The sequence below is a fragment of the Crinia signifera genome, chromosome 6 (genome assembly GCF_055691185.1).
Source record: "Crinia signifera chromosome 6, ASM5569118v1, whole genome shotgun sequence".
NCBI classification, from domain to species: domain Eukaryota; kingdom Metazoa; phylum Chordata; class Amphibia; order Anura; family Myobatrachidae; genus Crinia; species Crinia signifera.
The window spans coordinates 182,344,504-182,356,580 of NC_139222.1; positions in this window are offsets into that span (position 1 = coordinate 182,344,504).

Sequence of the window (12,077 nt, forward strand, 5' to 3'; positions counted from 1 at the left end):
CCACTCAAAATAGTTAATAAGTAACATAGACCATATCTAAACTTTATTATTACATCATTATTTCAACTTTCTTATTTTTTTTGGACGCTAGGGGGCAGCAGAGTCTAAATTTTACACATCACACAGTAAACGCTGCTTTTGGCTGTTCACGTTTGAACAGCCAATCGCAGCGATCGCCCATGGCGGGGGGCATCGCTGCCCCCCCTGGGCAATGAGGGAAGATGTCTGCTGTCAGGGACAGCAGACAACGTCCCTCTGTCACCGCGTCTCTAGACGCGGTGACAGTTACAAGTCATGACGTACATTTATGCCATGTGTCGGGAAGTACATCCCGACCATGACGTAAATGTACGTCAAATGTCGGGAAGGGGTTAAAAGTTCACATTCCACTTCACCATAAAAAGATAGCGATTGCTACTCGGTGAATCATGGTGAAAAAAACCTTGAAATGTATTCGCCATGTGGTCATTGAATAGGGTGATTCACCGTTTTAGTCAGAAATTCGCCAAACGGCACAAATTCGCCATAAAAACATGGCGAATCAGGCTCATTGAATACCGCCCAGTGACGTCCCTGAACTTTATACCAGCTCAGGCAAGCTACAATAATCAGAAGTACACAATACAACTAGCTACAGACAGTTGTGAATGTCTGTCACATACAACACTCATTAATAAACTGCATTAGTATTACCAGGTAGCAACCACTGTATCATCATCAGTGAAGTGTTGGTCAGAGATTGTCTGTTTCTGTGAATATAGTAAGGAACAATAGGCCTGGGGTACCATTGGAATGAACCAAGCTAAAGGTACCCATACACTGCTGCGATGCCTTGCAGCAGACAGACATCTGCCCGCCTGCAAGCTGCCGATACCTTCCCGGCGGCAGGGACGCATGCGATCCGTTGTGATGGATCGCATGCATCCAGGAGGAACGGGTGGTCGGACGGCCTGCCAGTCCGACCCCCTGGTCAGGTCTGATGCGCGCAGGGTATAATTGCTCAGGTGCCTTCTTAGGTCGTGTGTCAGACCAACATAAAACAGCAGGAAACAAGCGGCACTCACGAGACTTCAATGCGGTGAAAAAAAACACTTTCTTTATAGGAAATCCAACATGTTTCGGGTGTTACCCGTCGTCAGGGACGACGGGTAACACCCGAAACATGTTGGATTTCCAATAAAGAAAGTGTTTTTTTCACCGCATTGAAGTCTCGTGAGTGCCGCTTGTTTCCTGCTGGTATATATATATATATATATATATATATACTATTTTTTTGTTTATAATGGCTCCTCCAAAAAGTAACCTTTGGAAGTATTTTGATAAAAATACTGTTATATAGAAAGCAGTGTCCCTGTAGAAATTGTTAGTAAATAGAGTGTGATTAATTAAAACTAGGATTATTCTCATTAGCAGGGCCGATGTAAGACTTCTGGGCACCCTAGGCAAAACTTGCACCTACTGCCCACACTGCCACTAACACCCACTTTAGTTTCCAGCCCCTCAAGTGAAAGTGCAGAAGTGGCGTCTTCGAAGTTCCACAGCCGCCACCTACATATTAAGTACAGCAATGTCTTCCTCATAGACATCCTTAATTTTGTGATCGGCAGACTTAAGCCCCGTACACATCACGTGACCTGGTCGCTAGCTATTGGTCGCCTAGCGACCGAATCGCTGGTTACCCGCGATTCTAGTAAGTTCCTGCGACCAGCGACCGTCGCTGGGCTGCAGTGGGAGCACACAGACGGCGCAGGTCGCTAGGTATCACCGGCAATATGGTCACTGAGCGACCATATAGCCGGCGAATGAAGCTAAAATCGCCTAGTGTGTAGCATTATAAGTGGTGCCCCCACAGATCCTGACACCCTGGGCAGCTGCCTAATGGTAGAGCCGGCCCTGCTCATTGCAATATTTACCTCACCGTAAAAATGATGTGATGACCACTGTACAGTCATCTCCCTTTTTTGTGTTTGTGTAGTTACACTTGCCTTAATAAATAGACATTTTCCTGTCTGAAAAAATAGTGAAACCTAAAGCGAGTTAGTTTACAATTTATCTAATTTTATTACTTGCTGTTAAAGTTTTAATAATGTGTACAAAATGAATATACTACTTCATCATTGGGCATTGTGTGAATATTGAGCCATGCTAAATTAACACCCCCCTCCCTAATCGCAAAACTGCGGCAAGGCATGATGGGATTTGCAGTTTCACAACAGCTGGAGGGCCACAGGTTAGACATGCCTGACATAACACAATCGATATAACATTCATGGCAGACTGTGCAGCTTCTAAGCACCAAAGGTGCTTTGAGCAATTTAACCTTCTCCATGAAGAAAATACAAATAAAACGTTTGTAATTTTTTCAAAGCTTAGAAATTAACTTGCAGGATTATTGTTCCACGTTTGTTAATGAACCAATCTTTATAAAAAGAGATATTTAAACGTTGCTTGCAGTGTAACGATTCATTCTGCACTGCTCCTGTTGTTTTCAAGATATTTGAATAAATGGGTGTTTTTCACAATGCTGATATAGTTCAGACCCTACGGAGACTGTATATTTTTGTATTACTAGTTACTCAATAGTGGTAAAACGAGACTGGATAATTAGAGACCAAAAGAGGTCAGAGGGCCCTGCAAGCAAACTTACGGCCTAAAAGTATATAGGCATTGATACACAAGGATATGAGCTATATGTTGCTTCAGCCAGGTTGCAGAGGAATTTGGTGGTCTGTATCATCCAGTCACACATTGATGCTGACCCAGTCAGTGGGGATATGAAAGTGACAATATGTAAGTTTACATGTGAACTCTATAGAGGGTATGGAAATAAGTAGGAGGAGAGCATATTGCGGTTATGTGGATTGCTCTGGAATTTCATGAGCTTTTCAGAAGAGGCAGATTTGTATTTACATTGCTGTGTTCATAAAATGCCCATACTGGACTTTTGTTGGGATTTTTGTCCACTGCAGTACCATTTGAAACCTCCTTTCTTTCCACACGTATTCTAGGCCTGGTTTTATGTCAGAATTGGGAAGGATGATTGGACTGGGGCGGGGGTTTTACAAATAGCTGTATAAATGCACTTGTGAGCTGCAATAAAAAATGTACATGTAGCTTATAAGTATATGTCAGATATCTATCTTACAGGTAATAGTAGCACTGCTGTTACGGGTGTGGGTTGTTAGGTCTACACCAACTAGGTCGACATTTATTAAGTTAGTTTCTTATATAGTGCAGCAGATTCCATTGCGCTTTACAATAGTAACATAGAATTTGACGGCAGATTAGAACCACTTGGCCCATCTAGTCTGCCCCTTTTTGAAACGTTACCTCAAACCATATTTGATCCTTATTGTTTTGTAAGGATATTACTATGCCTATCCCAAGCAGGTTTAAATTGTACTACTGTATTTGCCTCTACCACCTCTGATGGGAGGTTATTTCACTTATCTACTACTCTTTCTGTGAAGTAAATCTTCCTCCCTCTAGTTTCAGTGCATGTCCTCTTGTTCTGCTGCTCCTCTTCCTGTGAAGAATGTCTCCCACCTGTACCTTGTTAAAGCCCTTGATATATTTGAAAGTTTCTATCATGTACTCCCTTTCCCTTCTCTGGTCCAAACTATACATAAGATCTTTTAGTCTTTCCTGGTACGTTTTGTGATGTAGACCATGCACCATTTTAGTTGCCCTTCTTTGTACAGTCTCTAATGTATTTATATCCTTCTGGAGATATGGCCTCCAGAACTGAACACAGTACTCTAGGTGAGGTTGTACCAATGGCATTATTACTTCTTTCTACTGCTGATACCTCTCCCTATGCAACCAAGCATCTAACTTGCCTTCTTCATTGCTTTGTTACATTGCCTACCTGCCTTTAACTCCCCTTAAATAGTGACGCCTAGATCCCTCTCTTCCTCAGTAGTTTCCATTATAGTGACATTTATACTATATTTAGTCTTTGGATATTTGAGACCCAAGTGCATGATTTGGCATTAAACTGTAGTTGCCATGCTCTTGACCATTCCTCTAATCTACCTAGATCAGCAATCATTTGTTTTACCCCTCCTGGTGTGTCTACTATGTTGCATACCTTTTTGTGTCATCTGCAAAAAGGCACATTTTACCTTCAATTCCATTTGCAATATCACCAATAAAGATTTTAAAGAGCACTGGTCCAAGTACAGATCCCTGGGGTACCCCACTTGTAACTTTTCCCGGTACTTATGTATTATCTGGACTCCCATGTTAAATGCACCCCATTTTTTCATACCCCTACTATCCAAATACGCATGGAGTTGATTTTATATAGTGTGGCGAGCACAGCGAGCCACCGTGCCCGAAGCGTGGCGAGCGGACACGGTCTCATAAGAAAAACGGGAGCCCAGATATTACATAAGTACCCTTTTCCCTCCTTTGACCGTACTCCATTTACTACAACTGTTTTCTGTCCTGCAACCACGCTCTAATCCATTCAACTATCTTAAAATCCAATCCCAAGCTTTCAAGTTTATTTAACACTCTGCGATATGGGACAGTGTCAAAAGCCTTACTAAAGTCTAGATAAGCTACATCTCCAGCCCCACCTTCATCTATTACTTTAGTCACCCAGTGCTGGTTTTGAGATATTCTACAACTCTTGGGGGGTTATTCTAGTCCATTCTTTCTGACAAAATCCTTCTTAGATGGTCAAAACCATGTGCACTGCGGGTGGGGCAGATGTAACTTGTGCAGAGAGAATTAGATTTGGGTGGGGTTTTTCTTCAAAGTGAGATCTATATTGAAGTGTAAAATCATGCAGTCAGTATTTACCCTGCACAGAAACAAAATAACTCACCCAAATCTAATTCTCTCTGCACATGTTACATCTGCCCCACCTGCAGTGCACATGGTTTTGTCCATCTAAGAAGGATTTTGTCCATTTTGTCAGAAAGAATGAACTAGAATAAACCCCTTGGTTTTGAGTGATTTCATCATTTTCCCTACTGATGTAAGGCCCACTGGTCGATAGTTTCTTACCTCTTCCTTTCTTCCACTTTTGTGCAGTGGGACTTCATTTGCTGTTTTCCAGTCCTCTGGGATTATTCCAGTAGCTAGTGACTGGTTGAATAATTCGGTTATTGGTTTTACCAGCTCCCCTTTAAGCTCATTTAGTATCCTTGGATGTATCCCATCTGGCACCATTGATTTATCCACTCTTAGTTTTGAGAATTCTGTGAGGACTTTCTCCTCTGTGAATGTACTTGTTTCTCACTCAGTTTTCTGACTATACTTGCAACTTAACTGTGGCCCCATCCCCTCTCTTTCAGCAGTGAATACCGAGCAGAAATAATTATTAATATGATCTGCTATTTCATTGTCCCTCTCAAGAAGACTTCCACTCTCTGTCTTTAGTCTGATTTTTCTCCATTCACTTATATACCTAAAAAAAGTTTCCCCCCTTTACCCACTGACAGTGATAAAACAAACTGGGTAACAACAGACAGACTTGGAGGTAGGAGGGCCCTGCTGCAAGCTTACAATCTATAGGGATATAGGAGGGAAACACAAGGACAGGCACCAGTAATAGCATAGCAGTCCCACCAAGTTACAGGTCCAGAAGGGAAGCTATATAATACATAAGTGCCTCAGATGGTTATGTGTGTAGAACTTAAATATGATAGGCTTGCCTGAAGAGGTGAGTTTTTAGGGAACACTTGAAAGTTTGGAGGCTAGTAGAGAGTCTTATTGTGCGTGGAAGGGTATTCCATAGGATGGGAGCAGCCCGATGAAAGTCCTGTAATAGTGAATGGGAGCTAGTGATCCGTGCAGAAGAGAGACGCAGATCTTGTGCAGAGCAGAGTGGTCGAGTAAAGAGATATATGCTGGTGCAGTATGGTTAATAGCTTTATATGTGAGTAGAAGTATTTTATATTGGGTCTAGGTCGACACAAGGATTCGGTCAACTTTGGGTTTTTGACCCGAATGTCGAAATAGTCGATATGGACACAGTTTTAAGGACACTGCATCACTCGCAATGCTTCGGGCACGGTGCCTCGCTATGCTCAGCACACTATTTTATTCTCCCACCACACCCTAGTGGTTGGTAGGGCATGAAATATCGCCTGTCGGCTCAAAAAAAAGTGTAAAACCCCATGTTAACCTTTTGACTGTTGACCTAGCCCATGTCAACCTTGCTGCCTGTCGACCTAGTGGGGTCAACACAATGCTTGTCTACGTAGTTGGAGTAACCCTAATGACCGTATCCCGCTGTTACATAGAAATCTAACAATAATCTTGTGTGAAAATTAAATATGCCTGCAACATCTTCACTGATAAATGCAATATCCTTCTTTTCACTTAGATATACCAAAACTGAAAGGCATATTTCCATACAAAACACATCCAAATGTCATAAAAGTACATGCTCATACAATGCACTGGTTGCAGTTTTTTTTAGCTTTTCAGTTCCTTACAACAGTGATTTTACTTTAAGTACTCACTTATTGGTGGTTGGTAACTTTATTCTTTCACAATAGCCTGTTGGTTAGTGATCAGCACAGAAGCTAAACCACGGCTCACAATACAGCTTCAGGATTGACATTGCTGGCATTCCAGAAAACAAGGGAGTGTAGAAGGAATGCAATGCTGGATACAGCTTCATTGGTCACAACAGCATAAATTGTCCATACATGAGTAACAATACTCAGATGGCCACACAGTTGATTCAGTGTTGTGTTCTTGACACTGCAGCAGATCAGAGAATCCGTATAAGATGCAGTGGCTGTGTTTTCACATACATCTACAAATCAGCTTCTTCTAAGGGGGGTATTCAATCTTCAGGTCACGGCAGGCAAGCTTGCTCGCCCGCCGTGACCCGGTCCCGTTCTCGGTCAGCTCGACCGAGAACATGCAGGCGGGATTCAATGTCCCGCCTGCAGCGGGACGAGAAGGGGGCATGGCCGCGAGTTGCGGCCGGGAAGTGACGAGCTGCAGCCGGCAGCTCGTCACTTCCCGGCTGTTCTCGGCAGAACGAGCCCGACAGCTAGAGATGTCGGGCTCGTTCTGCCGGGAAACCCTGTTCAATGCTGTCCGGGAAGACAGCATTGAATAGGGCCCATCGAGCATCTCCCCTACAGGAGATGCTCGACGGCGATTGCATACCCCCCTAAGTCACCGTCAGTCCAGCTCTTGGGTGGGTTAGGGTCATTAATCAGTCAAACATTCAGATTATGGACTACAGTTGCAAGAATGCGGTGCGTCTCTTCACTAAATACCAGCAGTACTCATATTACGGTCATAGGATATATTTAGCATATACTGGTTGTTTGGCTGCAGTGATAACCATTTGAGGTTAAGTTTTTTTTTTTTTTTTTTTTTTTTTTTTTTTAATTGTGGTTCACTGCCTTCTAAGCTTTGTCATTTACAGTGTTAGAAAATCTTAATCATACAGTAGCACCTCTAGACCAGTCATGATGAAAGGAAGGATATCCAATTAGACAAAATGTACTTGTGATGCTCACAGCTTGTCAGAAGCTGTCTACACACACTTTGATTTGCTCTAGATTCAATTTTCTATTAGATATGGCATTAGATCTGTACTTTAACATTTGATATCTGTTTCAGTGTACACATTCGATTTACTGATTGTGTTCATTATTTCCTTGACTGCACAGTCATGTTTATTTTCGATGTAGAGAAAATTTGAGTGCTGTATGGGCTTTTTTTAAAGTCATCGGCTCCTGCCGCTGATGCTGTGCCACTGCCTGGGTAGCGACTTCCTCCCCTGCTTATTGGATGCTCTAAATGACCACTATTTGTATCAAATTATTGAAAGTCCAACCAGAAATAACATCATCCTGGATCTCTTTATAAGTAACAATAGGAACATTGGGCCTTATTCTAGTTCACTCTGACAAAATCCTTCTTAGAGGTATTTTGTACTGGCTGCATTATTTTTACACTGCAATATAGATCTCACTTTGAAGTAAAACCCCACCCAAATCTAATTCTCTCTGCACATTTTACATCTGCCCCTCCTGCAGTGCACATGGTTTTGTCCATCTAATTCTGTGTACACACGGGGGCGACAGGGGATGAAAATCGCTGGCGACCATATTGCCAGTGATGGGAGTGTGCCCTGGCGATGAATCGCCGGGTGCGTGCTCCCGTTTTCAGCCCTGTTATAATCGCTGGTCGCAGGAGCACCGCCGGTAGAGGTTCCTTTTCATCAGCGACCATCTCTGGTCGCTGATGAAAAGGAGAAACTGAGCAATATATTGCTGAGCAATATATCTCCCCCCGTGTGTACGGGGCTTAAGAAGGATTTTGTCAGAGTGAACTAGACTAAGGCCCATTGTTACTAACATAACCATAAGGTAGACATTAGGTAACAATGACCACAATATGATCACATTTGATTTAAATTTTAACAAAGATAATTATATTGGAACAACGAGGTCCTTAAATTTCAGAAAAGCAAACTTTGGTAAGTTCGAGTAGTCCTTAAAGTATATAAACTGGAAGGAATTATTTAGAGGTATGGATACTATTAAAAAGGTGGCAAACTTTTACAAAAATACTGCTGGAGGGCACTGAAATGTATTCCTAGGGTAAATAAAAGAACAAATGACAAAAGGAAACCTATGTGGCTTAACAGCAAAGTCAAATTTGAAATGGCAAAAAAAATAAAAAAGGAGGGCGTTTAAACAAGATAGGGCACCCAAATTATTTGCCGCTTATAAAGAATTTAAGGTACTTGCTTCCTAGCACGGCCACAATCGTTGGGATCATGTACCTTTAAGTTAAGGTACACGATCCCAACGATGGACCCGATTTCCTTTGAAATTAGGTCTATTTTGCCGGCAGAGGGGGCATCGCGTCGGTCGGGACCATTAACATTGGTCCCGATGCGACCGACGCGATGCCCCCCGATTTTGCCATAGGCTTCAATGTTAAAATATTTTTTAACATTGAAATTGTGAGCATCGCGTCAGTCTTGTGCCATTATAATGGCACAAGATGAGATGGACTTGATTAAGTCCATCTCACATTGAAAAAAATGTGAAATGGGACAATATGACCCATTTCACATTATATATGGCCCCGTCGTCACCCCACGATAGACGCCAACCCAAAGCGCGGCAAGCGTCCTCCGACCTTTTCATTCCTCTACTATCCACGACGGCGTGGAGTTGAGAATATATAGTGTGGCGAGCGTACGCGTATACCTGTGAAGTTATACGCGTCCCCTCGCAGGGCTCGCCACGCTTCGGGCTCGCTGCGCTCGCCACACTATATATTCTCAACTCCACGCCGACGTGGATAGTAGGGGAATGAAAAGGTCGGACGACGCGCACCGCCGCCCCTCGCGGGCTTGCATTCGCCACGCTTCGGGTTGGCGTCTATCGTGGGGTGGGGTTTACGTTGTAAATTTTGGGGGTCTAGGGAATATTTTACATTGAATCCAATGTAAAATCGGGTCCCAGGGACCCTATTCACATTTGATTCAATCGAAAAATCGGGTCGGTCGCATTGCATGCGACCAAATCGCATGCGATGCGATCGACGCAATTTTTCCGACACGACCACCCCGATGTAAATCGGGGTGGCCGTGCTAGGAAACAAGTACCGAATTTAATAAGAAATGTAAAAATACAATCAAGATGGCAAAATTAGAGACTAAACTTTAAATAGCCACAGATAGCAAATCTAATCACAAAATATTCTACAGTTATATAAACGGGAAATGGTTAAGGATGGAAAATATTTGGCCACTAAAAAATAAGCAGGGTACACTGGTAATATTTTGCTTCAGTATCTACAAGGGAAGAATCTTCAGACAATCTCCCACAGATTAAATGCTGGCTCTTGATTGCTCCCAAACTATGGGGGTTATTCTAGTCCATTCTTTCTGACAAAATCCTTCTTAGATGGACAAAACCATGTGCACTGCGGGTGGGGCAAATGTAACTTGTGCAGAGAGAATTAGATTTGGGTGGGGTTTTTCTTCAAAGTGAGATCTATATTGAAGTGTAAAATCATGCAGTCAGTATTTTCCCTGCACAGAAACAAAATAACTCACCCAAATCTAATTCTCTTTGCACATGTTACATCTGCCCCCCTGCAGTGCACATGGTTTTGTCCATCTAAGAAGGATTTTATCAGAAAGAATGAACTAGAATAAACCCCTATGTTTGAGTGAGGAAATAGTCAAAAACAGATTACAGAACCTAAATAGTAACAAATCTCCTGGCTCAAACGAAATACACCCTAGGATACTAAAAGAATTGAGTTCTGTCATAGCACACCATTATATCTGATATTTGAGGAATCGATAAACTCAGGGACGATACCAAGCATAGCTAACGTAGTACCAATATAGAAGAAAGGTAGCAAAACTAACCCTGAAAATTATAGACCGGTCAGCCTTACATCCAATGTGGGGAAAATATTAGAAGGAAAAATAAGAGATAGTATCCAAAAATTCATAGAACAAGAGAAAGTGATAAGGAAGGCTCAGCGTGGGTTTGTCAAAAATACATCATGTCAGACTAGGGAAATCTGTTGATGTAGTACTGCTTGATTTTGCTAAAGCTTTTTACACGGTGCCTCGTAAAAAGTTATTATTAAACTTGGTAATTTAGGGTTAGTACATAGGGGGAGGGGCCCTAAACTGCACACCCTGGACATATGAGGTGCTACCTGCTGAGACCTGTAGTGCAGCAAGCAGGAGGAGGAGTTTGCAGGTGCACACTAAATATAAATGCTAGACCTTTTAATACCATTGCTATATTGCATTTCTGAGGTTATTAGCATAATGATGCCATTATGATCGGCTTGTCCACCACGTCCAGGTTACCTCAATAGGACAAGTCCCTAACACTACTCTGAGACAGGTCCAGGGCACAGGGCCCCCCCAGGCCAGCCCAGCAGAACCACCCCATGGCATCACATTAGTGTGGAATTGAAGTGATAGTAATTTAGGGTTAGGAAATAAAATTTGTAATTGGATTAAAAACTGTCCCCAATTGTTTAACCAGAGTAGTGGTAAATGGCATACATTCCAGCTGGGTTAAGGTCCAAAGTGGAGTCCCGCAAGGTTCAATATTGGGACCCACCTTGTTTAATATATTCATTAATGATATTGGAAGTGACTGAGTAAAATTGCAATATTTGTGCATGACACGAAATAGAGTAAGGAAATTAACTCAGGAGAGGATGTGGAAACACTACAAAGTGACTTAAATAAACTGGAAAGGTGGGAAATGCAGTTTAACATTGAAAAAGTAGTCATTCATTATGGGAACAAAAATGAACAAGCTTCCTTATAGGCTAAATGGAGTTGTTATTATAGGGAATTCTGCTGTAGAAGATCACTTGGGGGTCATCATAGATGAAAAATAGGGTAATAGTGCAAACTGCTGAAGTGCAGCAGAAAAATCAAACCCCTGCAATAAAAGGGGTATGGATTCAAGCGATGCCAATGTGATAGTGCCTCTTTACAAGGCATTGGTGAGACCACACTTGGAATATTGTGTTCAGTTCTGGGTACCGCATAAATGAATTGGAACAGGTACAGAGAAGGGCGACTAAGCTAGTAAAAGGTCTTGAATCACTAGAATACAAAGATCGGTTAACCAGGCTGAATATGTTTTCACTGGAGAAAGGTTGAGAGGTGATATGATTATTATGTTCAAATACAGGATTGGGAATCATATGGAACTTGGAGAGGATTTGTTCACTAAGGCCAATACTTAGGACACACGGGCATGTACTGAGGCTCGCGGAAAAGAAATTCCGTACTGAATTAAGAGGAGGATTCTTTACCATTAGAGCAGTAAAATTCTGGAACTCATTGCCCGTGGGGGTGATTACAGCAACTACTTTTAATGACTTTAAATCAAAACTGGATGCATTTTTGGTCACTAAGGGAATCCTATAGATATGACTTACTCAAGTCAGTAGTTACAAGTTAGATAGGGTGAACTCTATGGACTAAAGTCTTTTTTCAGCCTTAATTACTATGAAAGTACTCAGCTGTTGCTCATCACTGACTCACACACAGTGTGAGATCAGCATCGATTAAGACCACCAAGAAA